Here is a 20,405-nt window from a genome sequence, read left to right as displayed (position 1 = left end):
GCTGCCCGCCAGTCAACAGTCACCAGAGCTGCCCGCCAGTCAACAGTCACCAGAGCTGCCCGCCAGTCAACAGTCACCAGAGCTGCCCGCCAGTCAAAAGTCACCAGAGCTGCCCGCCAGTCAAAAGTCACCAGAGCTGCCCGCCAGTCAAAAGTCACCAGAGCTGCCCGCCAGTCAAAAGTCACCAGAGCTGCCCGCCAGTCAACAGTTACCAGAGCTGCCCGCCAGTCAACAGTCACCAGAGCTGCCCACCAGTCAACAGTCACCAGAGCTGCCCGCCAGTCAACAGTCACCAGAGCTGCCCGCCAGTCAACAGTCACCAGAGCTGCCCGCCAGTCAACAGTCGCCAGAGCCACCCGCCAGTCAGGAGCCGCCAGAGCCGCCCGCTAGTCAGAAGCCGCCAGAGCCGCCCGCTAGTCAGAAGCCGCCAGAGTGGCCAGACTGCCCGGAACTGCCAGAGTGGCCAGACTGCCCGGAACTGCCGGAGTGGCCAGACTGCCCGGAACTGCCGGAGTGGCCAGACTGCCCGGAACTGCCGGAGTGGCCAGACTGCCCGGAACTGCCGGAGTGGCCGGACTGCCCGGAACTGCCGGAGTGGCCGGACTGCCCGGAACTGCCGGAGTGGCCGGACTGCCCGGAACTGCCGGAGTGGCCGGACTGCCCGGAACTGCCGGAGTGGCCGGACTGCCCGGAACTGCCAGAGTGGCCAGACTGCCCGAGTTGCCAGAGTGGCCAGACTGCCCCGAGTTGCCAGAGTGGCCAGACTGCACCGAGTTGCCAGAGTGGCCAGACTGCCCCGAGTTGCCAGAGTGGCCAGACTGCCCCGAGTTGCCAGAGTGGCCAGACTGCCCCGAGTTGCCAGAGTGGCCAGACTGCAGAGTGGCCAGAGTGGCCAGACTGCCCCGAGTTGCCAGAGTGGCCAGACTGCCCCGAGTTGCCAGACTGGCCAGACTGCCCCGAGTTGCCAGACTGGCCAGACTGCCCCGAGCTGCCAGACTGGCCAGACTGCCCCGAGCTGCCAGACTGGCCAGACTGCCCCGAGCGGCCAGACTGGCCAGACTGCCCCGAGCGGCCAGACTGCCCCGAGCGGCCAGACTACCCCGAGCGGCCAGACTGCCCCGAGCGGCCAGACTGCCCCGAGCTGCCAGAGTGGCCCGACTGCCTGGAACGGCCAGAACCGGAGCCACCTCCAGATATAGGTGGGTAGGGGAGGGGGGGTGTAGCACAGTGCCGTCGTTGACGGCAGCCACCCTCCCTTCCCTCCCTTTAGTAGAGGGGAATTTTTGTTTTGTTGTTTGGGGTTGTTGTTTTTTTTGTTTTTTGTTTTTTAAGGTGCTTCCGGGGTTAGCACCTTTAAGGGGGGGGGGGGGGTACTGTCACGTCCTGGCCAGTATAAGGGTTAATTGTTATTGTAGTTTGGTCAGGACGTGGCAGAGGGTATTTGTTTTACGTGGTTCGGGGTGGTGTTTTGGTAAAAGGGCGTTTGATTTAGTATTTCCGGGTTTTTGGTTTATGATCTATGTTTATGTAATTCTATGTTTAGTCTAGGTAGTCTATTTCTATGTAGAGTTAATTGGGGTGGACTTCCAATTGAAGGCAGCTGTGTGGTGTTGCCTTTGATTGGAAGTCCTATATTAGTTGGGTGTGTTTGTCTGTTTAATTGTGGGAGATTGTTCTGAGTTTAGCCTTGTGCCTTGCCAGACTGTTTTGTTGTTGTTCGTGAGTTCGTGTCGTTTTGTTGTTTTGGTGTTCATTTAGTTTGTAAATAAATACACACGATGAGCATACACATACCTGCTGCGTTTTGGTCCTCCATTACCGACGACAACCGTGACACACCCCATGTTCAAGAATGGCCTTTTTCCCTTTATTCACATTACAACTGCTCAGTTTCGGTTATTTTAAATTAAATAATCTCCAAAATAATGTTAAGCCATAGAAAGTTGGTTGAAATTTCAGTCACCAGAAAAGACCAGAACTAATAATACAACAAATATTATACTAATTGATCCAAAAAATATTTTTTTAATTAAATGTATAAAAAAGGTATAATCTTTATGAATTATATCATAAATAGGACTGGTGGAGTTATGTCAAACATGCAGCTAACACAAATATATGGAAAGGTCTGCTCTACCCAAAATTACAACCAACAAATTGCAGCATTACCGCAAAAATGAAAGAGGAAAGTGGAAGGGGAAAATGTAAGGAACTTGGCTGTCAGTCCTACATTAAAGACCAAAATTGGTTAAAGAAAATTGTGATAAATAAAAAATAAATACCAGTTTAATTTAAGGACCAACACATTGACAGCTGTGCTATATAGATTGCAAAATAGTTGGGAAGAGATTTTCAATGTACCGATTCCATGGCACATGGTTTATGAATTGACACGCAAAACAACGTCGGATTCAAAACTTAGAATTTTTTTATTTAAATGAATATACAAAATGCTTGCAACCAGTATAATGTTTTATATATGGGGGATACATTATCGCTATTTATGATTTTGTGACGCCTGTGCTGGTTTGAAAACATATGTTGTTGTGGGGCGCTGTCCAGGGGCGGAAATCCCGGGGGGGACGGGGGGGACATGACCCCCCCATCCTGGGAAAAATATGATTTGTCCCCCCCCAATATATTACTGAAACATAACTATGTAATTTAAATAATATTAATAATACGCAATGAAAGCAATTGTGCTGATTATAGACACTTAATAGCTCGTTTTTAAGTTTCAAAAGATTGCGACCCCCCCACCCTTTGCCTCACAATGGTTTGATCCACTGCCAGTTCCTTAGCTTGCAAGGTAACGTAGAGGTCGTATCTACTGTCTGAAAGGCACTCAATGCACGTAACTGACGTGAGGTTAATCCAGTCAATCGCGCACACACACTAGCTGAATATGCAGAGCTAGCTAAGTTAGTGCTTCAAAGTCCCTGTGATAAGGTTAGCGATAAACTGAACAGAACTACACTCTCTTCTACCATTGTTTTAAATATATTTAATGGTCTCGTTGCAATAGCTAAATTGTCGCAAGGGAACTTTTATTTATATATTTTATTTCACCTTTATTTAACCCGGGTAGCAAAGATTATAGCAAACACCACTGAATTGGTGCTCGCTAGCTTTGCAAATTCAGCTATTGTTAGAAGCCAGCCAATATGAAACAAACGATTAAAATGACAAAAGGTTGCAGCATATGTTGTGTAAATGGTGAACGCATACAGCTGTCAACTCTTGTCACTGCAATCCGTTTCACATTTGCTAGCTACCTTTTAGATCGAAGCCCATATAGAATGATAGAAGATAAGATGATAGAAGCCCATCTCCTACTGTAAACAACCTACATACTGTGTGTGTGTGTAGCCAACCAGCTAGAAAAATGGCAGAAAAAAGACAGTATTTTTCAGTACACCAAAACGCAAAGTAAGAACCCTAGTAGCCTAATATCTCAAAGACTAGTTGATAAAATGTTCATAAGAAAGAAATGAAATTCTAATGGAAATGTTTCACAATGATGTCATTAGGCAGAGCAGGCAACAGATGGCACACAGACAGCAGAGTTGGGGACAGATATGCAGGGACAGACTGGCAGAGACAGGGAGTCTCAGGTAAGTTTGTTGAGTCTTTGTTTGGCAACATTATGAAAGGTTCTCAATTTTTTTTACTTGTAAAATAGGAACATAATTGGAAAATGCCATGGATACCCCCACTCTCAACTTAAACTGGTGACTGAACTAAGATTTGTTAAAGGCAATGGTATTGCTGTTGTGATTAGTTGTGTAGTTTTGGGTACCGGTAGTTAGGAGTACAGCAAACACCTTATTTCTTTGGTTCCTCAATATACATTTACCATATTACAATGTAGGCTATGTGTTACAGCACTACTTTTGGTGTCCCCCTCAGGAATTGCTCTTGAGAAAATGTAATGTAATTGTCCCCTCCAAAGTTGATATCAGATTTTCGCCCCTGGCGCTGTCCTCAGATAATCGAATGCTATGCTTTCGCCGTAAAGCCTATTGTAAATCGGACAACGCGAATCGATTACCAAGATTCTAAGCTAAAGAATCATGTATGACACTTGTATTTTCATGAATGTTTAACAATACGATTTTGTATTTTGAATTTGGCGCGCATCTGATTTCACCGGATGTTGTCGAATTTGATCACGCTAGTGGGATCCATGCACTAAGAGGATATGGGGGATACAACTTTCCCAGCTCTGCAGATTTTGCTGCGAGGAGGGAGAGTCATTAGATAATTTATTTTGGTGCTGTCCATATGTAGCTCGTTTTTGGTCACAGGTCCAGGAATGGCTGAAGAATTGCAACATTTACCTAGAGCTAACGCTGCAGATGGCAATATTGGGTGATTTGAAAAGTCATATTCAATCGATAAATAATATAATAATATCTTAGCAAAAATGTTTATCTTTAATTTACAATCTGTAGAAACTATGAGAATAGAAAGGTTCAGATCTTTTGTGAAGCATCACAGCACAGTTGAAAAATATATGGCAAATAGAAATCCAATATGGATGGTGTTAAGAGATAGATGGGAGGGGTTGAATGGAGCTGAACGGTGGGACTAATAACAACAAGATAACAAATGTAAAACATACTGGGTCTGTAAAATGTATATAGGTTCAGAACTTTTGTGAAATAGCACAGTTACAAATATATGGCAAATAGAAATCAAACTGAATGGACATCAGAAATAGAGGAAGGCCAGGACTAAAAACAAACAAAATATAACCATTGTAAAATAGATTGTGTCCGTAAAATGTATATAGTATGTATAAGCTGGAAGTAGAAGCCTTAGAGGTATAGTTTATTTGTTTACTCCAATTAGGGGAGGGGTGGTAGGGTTTTCGGGGAATAATAAAGGAAACTATATTTTAAAAAGATATGTATGTCTGTGTCACGCCTGCTCCTGCTCTCTCCCCCTGGCGCTCGAGGGCGCCAGGCTGCCCTGCATTACGCACTCCTGCCACCATCACTACGCACACCTGTCTTCCCTCCTCACGCGCATAAGCGATTCATTGGACTCACCTGGACTCAATCACCTGTTTTATTACTTCCCCTATATCTGTATGTTCCCCAGATCCGTTCCCCGCTTCTGCATTAATGTTCATATGTCTTTGTATACCCGGTTCTGACGCTGTCTTTGTCCTGTTCGATGTCTGTTCCTCATTTACTGTTGACTCCCCGTATCTACTTCTCTACTCCAGCGACGGTTCTTACAATATGTGTGTGTTTATGTATGTATATGTATGCATGTTTATATAAACTACTGTTCAAAAGTTTGTTTTTGAAAGAAAATCCATTTTTTAGTCCATTAAAATAACATCAAATTGATCTAAAATACTGTGTAGACACTGTTAATGTTGTAAATGACTTGTGGCTGGAAATGGCAGATTTTTTATGGAATATCTACATAGGCGTACAGAGGCCCATTATCAGCAACCGCCACTCCTGTGTTCCAATGGCACGTTGTGTTAGCTAATCCAAGTTTATAATTTTAAAAGCTAATTGATCATTAGAAAACCCTTTTGCAATTATGTTAGCACAGCTGAAAACGGTCGTTCTGATTAAAGAAGCATTAAAACTGGCCTTCTTTAGAATAGTAGAGTATATGGAGCATATATGCATACTCACTTTAACCAAACCTACATGTACATACTACCTCAATTAGCCAGTGCCTGTATATAGCCTCACTACTGTTATAGCCTTGCTACTGTTATTTTTCACTGTCTTTTTAGTGTTGTTTAAAACCTCTTGAGGATACCCTAGGATAGGGGGCGCCACAGCGCATTTTGAAAAAAAATCGTTCCCATTTTCAACGGCCTACTAATCAAACTCAGAAGCTAGGGCATGCATATACTTATTATATATGGATAGAAAACACCCTAAAGTTTCTAAAACTGTTTGAATGGTGTCTGTGAGTATAACAGAACTCAAATGGCAGTCAAAACCCCGAGACCGATTGAAACAGGAAGTGGAATTCAGAATTGTGGACTCGACTTCTCATCTTTCCCTATAAATCACACCGTTAACCATGGTTCAGTGAGCACTTCCTATTGCTTCCACTAGATGTCGCCAGTCTTTTCACAGTGGTTTGAGCCTTATACAGTCGAAACTCAGTGAATGAGAGTCATTGGAAATTGGTCACAGGGGATGGGCCATCACCATTATGACGCCGGCGGCCATGTCTACCCCCACCTTTGGAAACGGTTTTAAAGGCAATGAAATCATCCCCCTCGAATCTTATTGGCTCTCTTGGTGTTACAGGCCCTGAAGATTAATGTTTTACAACGTTTGACATGTTTGAACGAACCTACAGGCGGGAGAATCTCATTTTATCCGGAACTTCAGCCCTGCGCTTGGAGAGAGCCCTAGGACGCGCTACCAACAGCAGGCTAATGGAACGTGAAGTATGGACTTTTTCGACCGAAAATACATCTGTTGTGGACCTGGGATGCTTTCTGATGAAGACAACTAAAGGTAGGCGATTATTGACAATATTATACAAGATGAGATGTGACATGCGATTGTGCCAAGATGGCGCCGAGCTCTGTATATTAGCTCATTTTCTGAGTATCGCATCTCCTTTTATCGCAAAGTGTGATTACCCAGTAAAGTTAATTTAAAATCTGGTATGACAGGTGTTCTCAAGAGATATTCATCTATAAATGTTAGATTGACAATATAAATTTAAAAAATCGTTATCGGATAGTAATTTAGGGAATTGTAGCATTGTTTACCGGGACGCATTTGAGGGGAAATTATTTAGTCAACGTCAGACGCCGATGTAAAATGCTGTTTTTATATATAAATATGACCTTTATTGAACAAAAGAATGCATGCATTGTATAACATGATGTCATAGGTGTGTCATCTGATGAAGTTTGTAAAATGTTAGTGCTGCATTTAGCTGTTTTTTGATTATATGTGATGCAAGTGGTTGGTCGGAAAATGGCTATGAAGCTGCTTTTTACGATGGACTCATCTAACATAATCTAATGATTTGCTTTTCCTGTAAAACCTTTTTGAAATCGGACGACGTGGGTCGATTCCGGAGAGGTGTATCTATAAAAAAAATATATATATATAAAAAATTTTTTTTTAAATTATGATTTTTTTAATGCTAATTGGCGATATGATTTTTCGCTGGATTTTGATCCCGCTGACGGGATGAGACGCTGGAGAGGTTAATTTCTTTACTTATCTATTGTTCACCTAATACCTATTTTTTTACTTAAAAATAGCACAGTTGGTTAAAGCCTGTAAGTAAACTTTGATTTGATTTGAAGTAAGTCTCAACGTCAACAGTGAAGAGGCAACTCCGGAATGCTGGCCTTCTAGGTAGAGTTGCAAAGAAAACGCCATCTCAGTCAGATCAATAAAACAAAAAGATTAAGAAGGGCAAAAGAACACAGACACTGGACAGAGGAACTATGCCTAGAGGGCCAGCACCTCGGAGTAGCCTCTCACTGTCGACGTTGAGACTGATGTTTTGTGGGTACTTTTTAATGAAACTGCCAGTTGAGGACTTGTGAGGCGTCTGTTTCTCAACTAGACACTCTAATTTACTTGTCCTCTTGCTCAGTTGTGCACAGGGGCCTCCCACTCCTCTTTCTCTTCTGGTTAGAGCCAGTTTGCACAGTTTTTTGAAGGGGGTAGTTCAAAGCGGAGTAGTACACAGCATTGTAGGAGATCTTGTATGAGATATTCTCACATGGAATAGCCTTCATTTCTCAGAACAAGAATAGACTGACGAGTTTCAGAAGAAAGTGCTTTGTGTCTGGCCATTTTGAGCCTGTAATCGAACCCACATATGCTGATGCTCCAGATACTCAACTAGTCCAAAGGAGGCCAGTTTTATTGCTTCTTTAATCAGAACAACCATTTTCAGCTGTGCTAACATAATTGCAAAAGGGTTTTCTAATGATTAATTAGCCTTTTAAAATGATAAACTTGTATTAGCTAACATAGTGTGCCATTGGAACACATGAGTGATGGTTGCTGATAATGGGCCAATGTACACCTATGTAGATATTCCATGAAAGAATCTGCCGTTTCCAGCTACAATAGTCATTTACAACATTAACAATGTCTATACTGTATTTCTGATCAATTTGATGTTATTTTAATGGACAAAAAATGTGATTTTCTTTCAAAAGCAAGGATATTTGTAAGTGACACCAAACTTCTGAACAGTACCATGTAAGTATATATGTGTGTATACAGTTGAATTCGGAAGTTTACATACACTTAGGTTGGAGTCATTAAAACTCGTTTTTCAACCACTCCACAAATTTCTTGTTAACAAACTATAGTTTTGGCAAGTCGGTTAGGACATCTACTTTGTGCATGACACAAGAAATGTTTCCAACATTTGTTTACAGACAGATTATTTCACTTATAATTAACTGTTTCACAATTCCAGTGGGTCAGAAATGTACATACACTAAGTGGACTGTGCCTTTAAACAGCTTGGAAAATTCCAGAAAATGATGTCATGGCTTTATAAGCTTCTGATAGGCTAATTGACATCATTTGAGTCAATTGGAGGTGTACGTGTGGATGTATTTCAAGGCCTACCTTCAAACTCAGTGCCTCTTTGCTTGACATCATGGGAAAATCTAAAGAAATCAGCCAAGACATCAGAAAATGGTAGACCTCCACAAGTCTGGTTCATCCATGGGAGCAATTTCCAATCGGCTGAAGGTACCACGTTCATCTGTACAATCAATAGTATGCAAGTATAAACACCATGGGACCACGCAGCCGTCATACCGCTCAGGAGGAGACGCGTTCCATCTCCTAGAGATGAACGTACTTTGGTGCGAAAAGTGCAAATCAATCCCAGAACAACAGCAAAGGACCTTGTGAAGATTCTGGAGGAAACAGGTACAAATCTATCTATATCGACTTAACCTGAAAGTCAGCTCAGCAAGGAAGAAGCCACTGCTCCAAAACCACCATAAAAAGCCAGACTACGGTTTGCAACTGCACATGGGGACAAAGATCGTACTTTTTGGAGAAATATCCTCTGGTCTGATGAAACAAAAATTGAACTGTTTGGCCATAATGACCATCGTTATGTTTGGAGGAAAAAGGGGGAGGCTTGCAAGCCGAAGAACATCATCCCAACCGTGAAGCACGGGGGTGGCAGCATCATGTTTTAGGGGTGCTTTGCTGCAGGAGGGACTGTTGCACTTCACAAACTCGATGGCATCATGAGGTAAGAAAATGATTTGGATATATTGAAGCAACATCTCAAGACATCAGTCAGGAAGTTAAAGCTTGGTCGCAAATAGGTCTTCCAAATGGACAATGACCCCAAGCATACTTCCAAAGTTGTGGCAAAATGGCTTAAGGACAACAAAGTCAAGGTATTGGAGTGGCCATCACAAAGCCCTGACCTCAATACTATGGACAATTTGTGGGCAGAACTGAAAAAGCGTGTGCGAGCAAGAAGGCCTACAAACCTGACTCAGTTACACCAGCTCTGTCAGGAGGAATGGGCAAAATTCACTCAACTTATTGTGGGAAGCTTGTGGAAGGCTACCCGAAACGTTTGACCCAAGTTAAACAGTTTAAAGGCAATGCTACCAAATACTAATTGAGTGTATGTACACTTCTGACCCACTGGGAATGTGATGAAAGAAATAAAAGCTGAAATAAATTATTCTCTCTACTATTATTCTGACATTTCACATTCTTAAAATAAAGTGGTGATCCTAACTGACCTAAGACAAGGAATTTTCCTTGGATTAAATGTCAGAAATTGTGAAAAACTTGAGTTTAAATGTATTTGGCTAAGGTGTATGTAAACTTCCGACTTCAACTGTATATGTAAATATATATATATATATTTACCCCAAAAATATTTGAGGGATTGGAAATGACGCAGACAATTACATTGATGGAAGCTACAATCTATCCGCAATATTAAAGCTGATCCAGCCACATAAAAAAAAGTGCAATAGTCACCATTAGTCTGGTAACAGGTTGTTTTTGCTCGCCAATTTTGTTCAGTTCAAGGGGGGTTGCGAGCTCCAAATTATGTAGACACACCCAAATGTGCACAGCTTTCGCAAGGGCAATACCCACACAACATGTTTAGGCTATAGGCATGCACAAAATATGAAATCGGCTCAATTTAAGCTACTTCAAGCAAGGCAAAGCAGCAATGCCTATGCTGACCCTGTCCATTAACATTGACTGGAGTCAGGAAAGGCTGCGCACGTCAAAGATTGCGGTGGCTTTGAATGGATGGAATGAAAGGCATGAATACCCTAGCACCTTTCCTGAGGTTTTAATGCCGTTTCAACACATTTTTAGATTTTGGCATAAAAAACACCAGAAGCATTGTGAAAAACTATTTTATATATATCTTTTCTTTAATTCGTTTTTTTTCATAACATCTTTCTTTATTAGATTATCACAGGGTAAGCACTGCCTACCCTGCCTACCCTGACTGCACGTCGCTGTAAGATGTGTTACATGTGTCTTGGCCGAGCTAGAACGTTTTTCATAGGTGCTGTATTTAATACTGTAGAAAAATCTGTCTGTGTGGTGGGCATAGTGTTGGAGAAAGTGTTGTGTGGATCAACCTTGAAATAATTTGAGATTCCCTATTGAATACAGATATGGTCATCTCGGACGGAGGTAGCAACTAGCTACTGTAACTAACAATCACTTCCCAAATGAGATGGAGTTATATCAGGCAGTAGGCAGTTTTCCATCTGGAGCGACAGAGCCCAGTGTTCTATAGGGCCTCTCAGCTCTAACAGACACACATGAAGAGCTGCAGCTTTGAGATACAGTAAATGAGGTCTGATTGAAGTGAGCTGATGCTAAGTGCTTTGTTACGGCTATCAGAAGCACAGGCTGGCTGGGTTAGAATAAGAGATCATTCAGAAGAACAGCTCATGCCTCAGCAAGGAGGAAGAAAGGCAGGCAGAGATTTAAACATCAGTGTTCAGGGTGGAAGACTAACAGGCTTAGGGAAGAAAGGGGAAATGTACTGAAGGACATGAGAAGGAGGGAAAGAGAGCGGAAAAATCTGAGTCCTCAAAAATGATCTGCAAACGAATAGCTGCACGCCATGTTTTGGATGGCTGATTGATTAGCAGGCACTCAAAATACAAATCTGGCCTGCAATTGTCAGTCATCTAAAACCTCCACAAATTATAATGACCATAGATCATATTCACAATGCACAATCGTTTCAGGGACATTTCTTCTCATCTAGGGAAATCTTACTTACTTTACATTTTCATAGTTCTGGTGCCAAGGCCCCCAAACCCCAACTCAGCGCAATGTCCTTTAGAAATAAGTACATCATTTTATTTCTGCCCAATACCTCAAAAAGCATTAGCTGTATCCATTATTCAAATGGCTTTCCTTGGTTTTAGGGAAACCCCAGTTGGATTCCGTGAGGCAAAAGCTGTGTCAAATGAAATGAGAAATATAATCTCTAAAGGTTACTCGCTCCCAAAAAAGCTTTAAGAGGTGCAGCCTAACTTTGGTGATGTAGCAGAGGCCCTCTCTGAAACAGTTAAAGTTTAATGAGGCTGTGTGTCTAGCCTACTGCCATTGAACTTCCCTTCACAGGTAAGCTCACTGAGAGCACAGCAATGATCTGGAGAAGAGTTACAGGGGAGGGGAGCTGGGCTAGCTGGGCATTATTATGTTAGTGTAGCAGTATGAGCTGCCAGGTTGGGAACTGAGCCAACCAGTACACTGGGGTTTAGTACACCCACTCCTGTGACAGGTTTTTAATGACTATTGAGTCGGGACCTTGGTTCAACGTCTCATCTGTTGCCTGTGTGAACGAATAGCCTTGCTAAAAAAAAGAGACAGATCTAGGTTCAGCTTCCCCTCACCCAATGTTCACCTTCAAACACAAAACCAACCTTAGATCAGCATTTAGGGGTAACTTCCTCCTACTGTGTGTATGCAGTATGTTGCCTGTGTGGATGTGAATGGCTGCCTGCTGCAGCGTGGGTGGCTATATATATATGTATTTATTTTTTAAATAAATGATTCAAGGTCAGCCAGCACTGGCTCTGAGCGAGACAGTGGTGGACCATTAAGGTTGTGAGACTGCACTGACTGTACCAATTGAACTATATCTCCCGGAAAGTGTCACAGTAATAAGGCCCTCGCATTGTTTATGCAAGTGTTGTGTGGATGTACCGGTGAATGATATTTGCTCTCTCTATCTAAAGTATCTCTGTTTGTGTGTTGTCCTCTCTTCCACTCTCCTTGAGTCCCGCTCTTTCTCTCTCTCTCGCTCTCTCTAGGCCTATGCCTTGCTCTTTCTAAGTATGTCTCTTACTCTCTTTCCCGCTTTCCCTTAAACCTCATGTTCTTTTCCTTGTAAACACCCAGTGCTCTGTCCTGCCATGGCTCGGTGTTAGCTTGCTAGAGCTGCCCTGACATTACCAATGTAGTAGTTAGCTACGCTGCCCTAACATTATCAGTGTAATAGCTGGCTAGCTGTGCGGGGACATAGCATTAGCAGTCTGCATCGTGTTCTCCTACAGCGCTCCACTGACTTTTAATTTGCACTTCTGCTGCTGCTGGGCTTCTATCTGCTGCCCTGACAGTCCCAGTACTCCCACACCCCTCCAGCCAACCAGTCTGCACTCAGACTGACACACACATTGGAAAGCACGCGCACATTCGTGAAGCAGATCACACAAACACACACCATACATTTATGGTGTCAAAAAAAAGAGCACATACATTGCTCTTTCTTTCACACATTTCAAACCCATTTTAACACGTGCGGTTGCAGACACACACACACACACACACACACACACACACACACACACACACACACACACACACACACACACACACACACACACACACACACACACACACACACACACCTCAGCTCTCTGTCTCCCACTCAGCTATCCATTTGCAGAGTGCTTTAGGTGGTTAATTCACAGGGACGTGTGTGAACTCCCCAGCAGTGTGAGACCAGATCAGAGCTCAGTCAGACGGAGGTCACATCTAATCACCCGGGGTCATAACTCTCAGCCCTTATCTACTGCACTGAGCTAGAAAGAACAAGTGTCACAGTCTCAACAGTCTCACCCCTCCAACTATTAGTCATGCACGTTATCACACTGACCACGATAGTTTCATGAGAAAAGAATGTTTGTGGTGTGTGTGTGTGTGTGTGTGTGTGTGTGTGTGTGAAATCAGACCCATTGAACTCATTCATCTCTGCAGGAGAGATAAGATGACCGGGAGGGATGGCGTGTCATCAGGATAGAACATTCTCACCAAACTACTGTCCCCTGCTGGGGGTTGGGAGTTCAGAAGAGGAATTTTACAAGTGAGACCACAGCAGAGAAAGAAAAAGAGAAAGAGCAAGAAAGAGAGAAAGGACGACAGACAGACAGAGCTAAAGACAGTCAGAGACAGGGAGAGTTTTTGCTACTTAAAAATGTGCTGTATGTTTTCATTGGATAAGAAGTAACTCAGTTTGATAATATGTTCTCCCGTTCCATGCCTTCTGAACACGACCCAGCTAAACACTATGACGTCATCGCTCTAGACAGAGACCGTGTGGCTCAGTTGGTAGAGCATGGTGTTTGCAACGCCAGTGTTGTGGGTTCGATTCCGACGGCGGACCAGTACAGAATTTTATTTAACAAAAATATTTTCAAAAATGTATGCATTCACTACTGTAAGTTGCTCTGGATAAGAGTGTCTGCTAAATGACTAAAATGTAAATGTAAAATGAGAGACTAGAAGGTCAGGGCAGAGATGGTCCAGTGGAATCATCTTGAGCAGGGGTATTCAACTCTTACTCTATGAGGTCTGGAGCCTGCTGGATTTCTCTTCTACCTGATAATTAATTGCACCCACCTTGTGTCCCAGGTCTAAATTAGTCCCTGATTAGATGGGAACAATGAAAAAATGCTGTGGAATTGGCTTCAGTGTTGAGATTGAGGGGTCTAGAGGGACTATCAAAGAGGAGCTTTGGAGAATTTAGATGAAGTAGGATGCAGATCACCCCCAGAACCTTCAAAACATTGCTGTGAACACCCCTATAAGGAGTTAGTTGGTCTAGTCCACAATTTCCAGGACAGTTACAACAGTCATTGTATAATTCAGATCCTAAAGGGGACCATTGTACCATGCAGCCAAACAGTTTGTCTGGTATCACAGGATACTGTGGAAGTACTACTGTAGCCTAATATTTCTATATCTGAGAGGGTTCCATACAGAGCAAAGCATTCCACCAACATTCTATTTGCCAGTCTGAGACAAAGAATTCCTCTCGCTTCCATTGGATGTTGATTTAAGATTCTGAGATGTTCTGACAGCTCCACAAGTTATTGGTTGGTGCCATGAGTCACTGAGTAAAACATGCACACATACAGTACCAGTCAAAAGTTTGGACACACCTACTCATTCAAGGGTTTTTCTTTATTTTTACTCATTTCTACATTGTAGAATAACACTATGAAATAAAACATGGATTAATGTAGTAAGCAAAAAAGTGTTAAACAAATATATTTGAGATTCTTCAAAGTAGCCACCCTTTTCCTTGATGACAGTTTTGCACACTCTTGGCATTCTCTCGACCTGTTTCATTAGGTTGTCACCTGGAATGTATTTCAATTCAAATAAAATAAAATAAAATAAAATTTTATTGGTCACATACACATGGCTAGCAGATGTTATTGCAAGTGTAGCAAAATGCTTCTTGTTCCGACAGTGCAGCAATACCTAACAACTAATATAAAACAATTCCACAAAAAAACCTTATACACACATATCTAAGTAAAGGAAGAGAATAAGAATGTATAAATATATAGATGAGCAATGTCAGAGCGGCATAGGCTAAGATGCAGAATATTGTATAGAATACAGTATATACATATGAGATGAGTAATGCAAGATATGTAAACATTGTTAAAGTGGCATTTTTAAAGTGACTAGTGTTCTATTTATTAAAGTGGCCAATAATTTCAAGTCTGTATATTTTATTACATTTTTATTTAACCATTATTTATCTATCTATAGGCAGCAGCCTCTCTGTGCTAGGGATGGCTGTTTAACAATCATATGGCCTTGAGATAGAAGCTGTTTTTCAGTCTCTCGGTTCCAGCTTTGATGCACCTGTACTGACCTCGCCTTCTGGATGATAGCGGGGTGAACAGGCAGTGGCTCGGGTGGTTGTTGTCCTTGATTTATCTTTTTGGCCTTCCTGTGACATCGGGTGCTGTAGGTGTCCTGGAGGGCAGGTAGTTTGCTTCCGGTGATGCGTTGTGCAGACCGCACCACCCTCTTGAGAGCCCTGCAGTTGTGGGCGGTGCAGTTGCCATACCAGGATGCTCTCAGGATGCTCTCAATTGTGTATCTGTAAAAGTTTGTGAGGGTTTTAGGTGACAAGCCAAATTTCTTCAGCCTCCTGAGGTTGAAGAGGCGCTGTTCCGCCTTCTTCACCATGCTGTCTGTGTGGGTGGACCATTTCAGTTTGTCAGTGATATGAACACCGAGGAACTTTCCACCTTCTCCACTGCTGTCCAGTTGAGTGAGAGGTTATTTTCCTGACACCACACTCTGAAAGCCCTCACCTCCTCCCTGTAGGCTGTCTTGTCATTGTTGGTAATCAAGCCTACTACTGTTGTGTCATCTGCAAACTTTATGATTGAGTTGGAGGTGTGTGTGGCCACGCAGTCATGGGTGAACAATGAGTACAGGAGGGGGCTGAACACGCACCCTTGTGGGGCCCCAGTGTTGAGGATCAGCGAAGTAGAGATGTTGTTTCCTACCTTCACCATCTGGGGGCGGCCTGTCAGGAAGACCAGGACCCAATTATACAAGGCGGGGACGAGACCCAGGGCCTCAAGCTTAATGATGAGCTTGGAGGGTACTATGGTGTCGAATACTGAGCTGTATTCAATCAATCAATCAAATGTATTTATAAAGCCATTTTTACATCAGCCGATGTCAAAGTGCTATACAGAAACACAGCCTAAAACCCCAAACAGCAAGCAATGAAGATGTAGAAGCACGGTGGCAATGAAAAACTCTTTAGAAAAGCAGGAACCTAGGATGAAACCTAGAGAGGAACCAGGCTCTGAGGGGTGGCCAGTCCTCTTCTGGCTGTGCCGGGTTGAGATTATAAAAGTACATGGCCAAGATGTTCAAATGTTCATAGATGACCAGCAAGGTCAAATAATAATAATAATTGCAGTGGTTGTAAAGGGTGCAACAGGTCATCACCTCAGGAGTAAATGTCAATTGATTTTTCATAGCCGAGCATTCAGAGTTAAAGACAGTAGGTGTTGTCAATGTAGTCAATGAACAGCATTCTTACATAGGTATTCATCTTGTCCAGATGGGATAGGTCAGTGTGCAGTGAGATGGCGATTGCATCGTCTGTGGAACTATTGGGGCAGTAAGCAAATTGAATTGGATCTAGGGTGACAGGTAAGGTAGAGGTGATATGATCATTGACTAGTCTCTCAAAGCACTTCATGATGACAGAAGGCCAGGTCAAGAATTTTGAAAGTTTCTTCAAGTGCAGTCGCGAAAGCCATCAAGCACTATGATGAAACTGGCTCACATGAAGACCACCACAGGAAAGGAAGACCCAGAGTTACCTCCGCTGCAGAGGATAAGTGCATTAGAGTTGCCAGCCTCAGAAATTGCAGCCCAAATAAATGCTTCACAGAGTTCAAGTAACAGACACATCTCAACATCAACTGTTCAGAGGAGACTGCATGAATCAGGCCTTCATGGTCAAATTGCTGCAAAAAAACACTACTAAAGGACAACAATAAGAAGAGACTTAGTTGGGCAAAGAAACACGAGCAATGGACATTAGACCGGTGGAAAGCTGTCCTTTGGTCTGATGAGTCCAAATTTGAGATTTTTGGTTCCAACCGTCGTGTTTTTGTGAGATGCAAAGTAGGTGAACGGATGATCTCAGCAAGTGTGGTTCTCACCGAGAAGCATGGAGGAGGAGGTGTGATGGTGTGTGGGAGCATTGCTGGTGACACTGTCAGTGATTTATTTAGAAATTAAGGCACACTTAACCAGTATGGCTACCACAACATTCTGCAGCGATGCGCCATCCCATCTGGTTTGCACTTAGTGGGACTATCATTTATTTTGACCCAACACACCTCCAGGCTGTGTAAGGGTTATTTGACCAAGAACGAGTGTGATGGATTGCTGCATCAGATGATCTGGCCTCCACAATCACCCGACCTCAACCCAATTGAGATGGTTTGGGATGAGTTGAACCGCAGAGTGAAGGAAAAGCAGTCAACAAGTGCTCAGCATATGTGGGAACTCCTTCAAGACTGTTGGAAAAGCATTCCAGGTGAAGCTGGTTGAGAGAATGCCAAGAGTGTGCAAAGCTGTCATCAAGGCAAAGGGTGGCTACTTTGAAGAATCTCAAATATAAAATATTTTTTGATTTGTTTGAAACTTTTTTGGTTACTACATAATTCCATATGTGTTATTTCATAGTTTTGATGTCGTCACTATTATTCTACAATGTAGAAAATAGTAAAATTAAGAAAAATCTTGAATGAGTAGGTGTGTCCAAACTTTTGACTGGTACTGAATATGCATGCCCAAACACACACACCACACACACACACACACACACACACACACACACACACACACACACACACACACACACACACACACACACACAGAGGGAGGATTGACCCCTGTGGTCTGCCCCTCGTTATAAGGAGCAGAAGGAGTCTTTGAGCTGGCGGTGGGTCACTGAGACACACAGACACAGGCAACGGGGGAAAGACAGACACTCCAGCCAAAGGAATATCCAGGGAGGGCTAACCTTGTCAAGTTGAAAGTGAAAGGAACCCCAGCATATCATCAGCAAAATAAGAAGAAAGGGAATGTGCATAGCGGCTGCCCATACAGTGTGGGCCACTCCCAGGCCTCACCCTGATCGTTATTCAGGTGGTAGTGATACAACATGCGGTGACCTTGCTGGCTTTCACATGGGAGGAGGACCCTGCTGCTACAGCAACACAGAGAAAAAGACTAGCGAGCTCCTCAAGGCTAAGTATATTCACTCTGTAGCTAACATCTCAACTGGAGGATAACCAGGGCATTCTCCTCACCAAAATGCAAGACTTTAACAGGTGTACAATGTCTAGATTATGGTTATTTAGAGTGATAGAGACCCATCTCTACCATCTCTATCCCTCTGTCCTTGCCTCTCAGCCTTCCCAATTTCTGCGCTCAACAATGCTACAGTGTTGCCTTGCCAAATAGACCAGATCAAAAAAGCAAAAACATACACCTTCACCCTCCACTCTCCACTTGTGTGTTTCTATTTTATCAATTCACAGTACTATGCATGTTATTAAAACTTACTTTAGAGGCGTTCTGTTGATATAATGGAGACTTTTTATGCACTAACTGTGCTGTCGCTCCAGATAAATGGAAAGCTGAATAGGCTTTTATATAAAAAGGGTAATATTAACATACAACATGAACTGTCTGGAGTGGTGCTTTAACATCTGGGAGAAAGACAGCGAGATATGCGTATCTTCTGAATGCCGTATGTCCTTCACCATTATATTAGTAATATGATATGTATCAATAAATTGCAAGTGCCCTTTCCTACTCTTGCTCAGCAGACCTTTAAAGGTAAACATCACTGTCAGAAGGTGCTTCATATTAATGTGTGTGTGTGTGTGTACCCACGCACGCACGCGCAAGACACTGTGCGCGGTATACCAGCCTGCCAGCAGACAGCCATACGCACCTGCCCGCGAAACGTGCTCATCAGCGGCGCATGATGATGGTAGGGCTGACGGAATAGCGCCCCGGGAGCAGCCGTGGGGTTTCTCTACCCCTGTACCACTAAGCTGGGCTGCCTATCACTTTAGGTGTAACAGACCCGAAACACAACCTACAGTTTTACTTTTTACCAATCAGGCGTCTGTCAATGGAGCATGAACCATCCCACTGGACATACACTGCTTGAATTAAATTACGTTGTACCAACGTGGAATATACATTGAATTGACGCCTGTGCCCGATGGGATGCCCCTGTTTGATCCTGCAAACTATGGGTATAATCCATAATGTGTCCCAAAACATAATGTGTCCCAAAACAAGATGAAACATTTAGCCCCTCATTCTAAATGGTGTATAAGTGCGTATCTCTATCCCATGCACAGTTGCGTCTAATGAAATGAAAACGGAAAATGGGAACCCTTTCATAACAGTCGAACCCCAACAACTGCTCTAGCAACATCATGCTTTTTGAAACCCTTAACGATAGGTAATGACAACCTTTAAACTGCATAAATCTTTACAGGTCAGAAAACAGAAATCTTATCTGATAGTGCGACAAGAAAATGTAAATGCGCGTTTACCTACCTCAAATAGCGGAGGAGAGCGGGTGTTTTTCTTTCTGTCTCTGGCGGAGAGATGTTGAGATATGTGTTGACTCCCGGCAGAAGGGGTGCGTAGACAGCTGATCATGCGCAAGAGACACACTGATGCTGCCCCTTCAGAACGCCCTGTAATAAAGGAGACCACACAGAAAATAGAAGCGTCTCAAGCCTCATCTGACAGATCTTTGTTGCCCCTCCCACCCTCTCTCTTCTTTTGTCGTTGCTCACTCCTTTTTCCTGTCTCCCCCTTCTGTACTAAGCAATTTAGTCAAGCTGCAGCCCCTGTCCTATTAGGATGCTCTCTCTCTCGAAAAGCAGGCGCTTTTCTTTCGCTGCTTGTACTCCCTGCCCACCTTCCTCCTCCTCCTCTCACCTTCTGTTCTCAGCTCCTCCTTTAAAATGAAATGAAGAAAAACAAAACAGCAGCAGCCTGTGCATCTCACTCGCCTTTGTTGCCTGCCTCTCCTACACAGTCAACCTGGACATAGGGTTAGACATAACATGGAACATCTAAATCTGTCTCTCTCTATTTAGTATGATATCATGTTTCATATGGTAAGTATTCATTTGTGGATGTCCATCATCCATTTTGTATGATATGTTAAGAATTGTATGATATATTACAAATTGCAATTCATACAATATGTTACAAATTTTCAATACATAAGATATGTTAGAAATTCAATTTTTTTTGTGGCTAATGTTAGCTAGGCTAGAGGTTCTGTGCTTCGCAATTGAGTCAAGCTGCAGCCCCTGTTATGGTTAGGGGTTTGGGTTAGGAGTTAGGTTAAAGGGTTAGGGGAAGGGTTAGCTAACATGCGAAATAGTTGCAAAGTAGCTAAAAAGTAGTAAGTAGTTGCAAAGTTGATAAAATGCTAAAGTTGTCCGTGATGAGTTTCAAACAGGCAATCTTTGGCTACTTGATGTTCTCGCTATATATGCCCACCCATCCACCCCG

At 43.0% G+C, this 20,405-nt stretch overlaps 1 protein-coding gene across 1 annotated transcript in view; it reads right to left on the bottom strand.

Annotated features, from left to right (window-relative positions):
• The window catches only part of LOC106565094 (contactin-2), a 117,875-nt gene extending 98,148 nt beyond the window's left edge, over positions 1 to 19,727 (bottom strand). The window contains exon 1 of the mRNA XM_014131780.3: positions 19,431 to 19,727. The gene's annotated coding sequence lies outside the window, so the exon portion shown is untranslated. The remainder of the gene's footprint in view (positions 1 to 19,430) is intronic.
• Between the last annotated feature and the right edge of the window lie 678 nt (positions 19,728 to 20,405).

The sequence above is a fragment of the Salmo salar genome, chromosome 12 (genome assembly GCF_965601325.2).
Source record: "Salmo salar chromosome 12, fSalSal1, whole genome shotgun sequence".
Classification (NCBI taxonomy): Eukaryota; Metazoa; Chordata; class Actinopteri; order Salmoniformes; family Salmonidae; genus Salmo; species Salmo salar.
The sequence above is the reverse complement of the archived record's forward strand: the minus strand, read 5'-3'. Positions and strand labels throughout refer to the sequence as shown.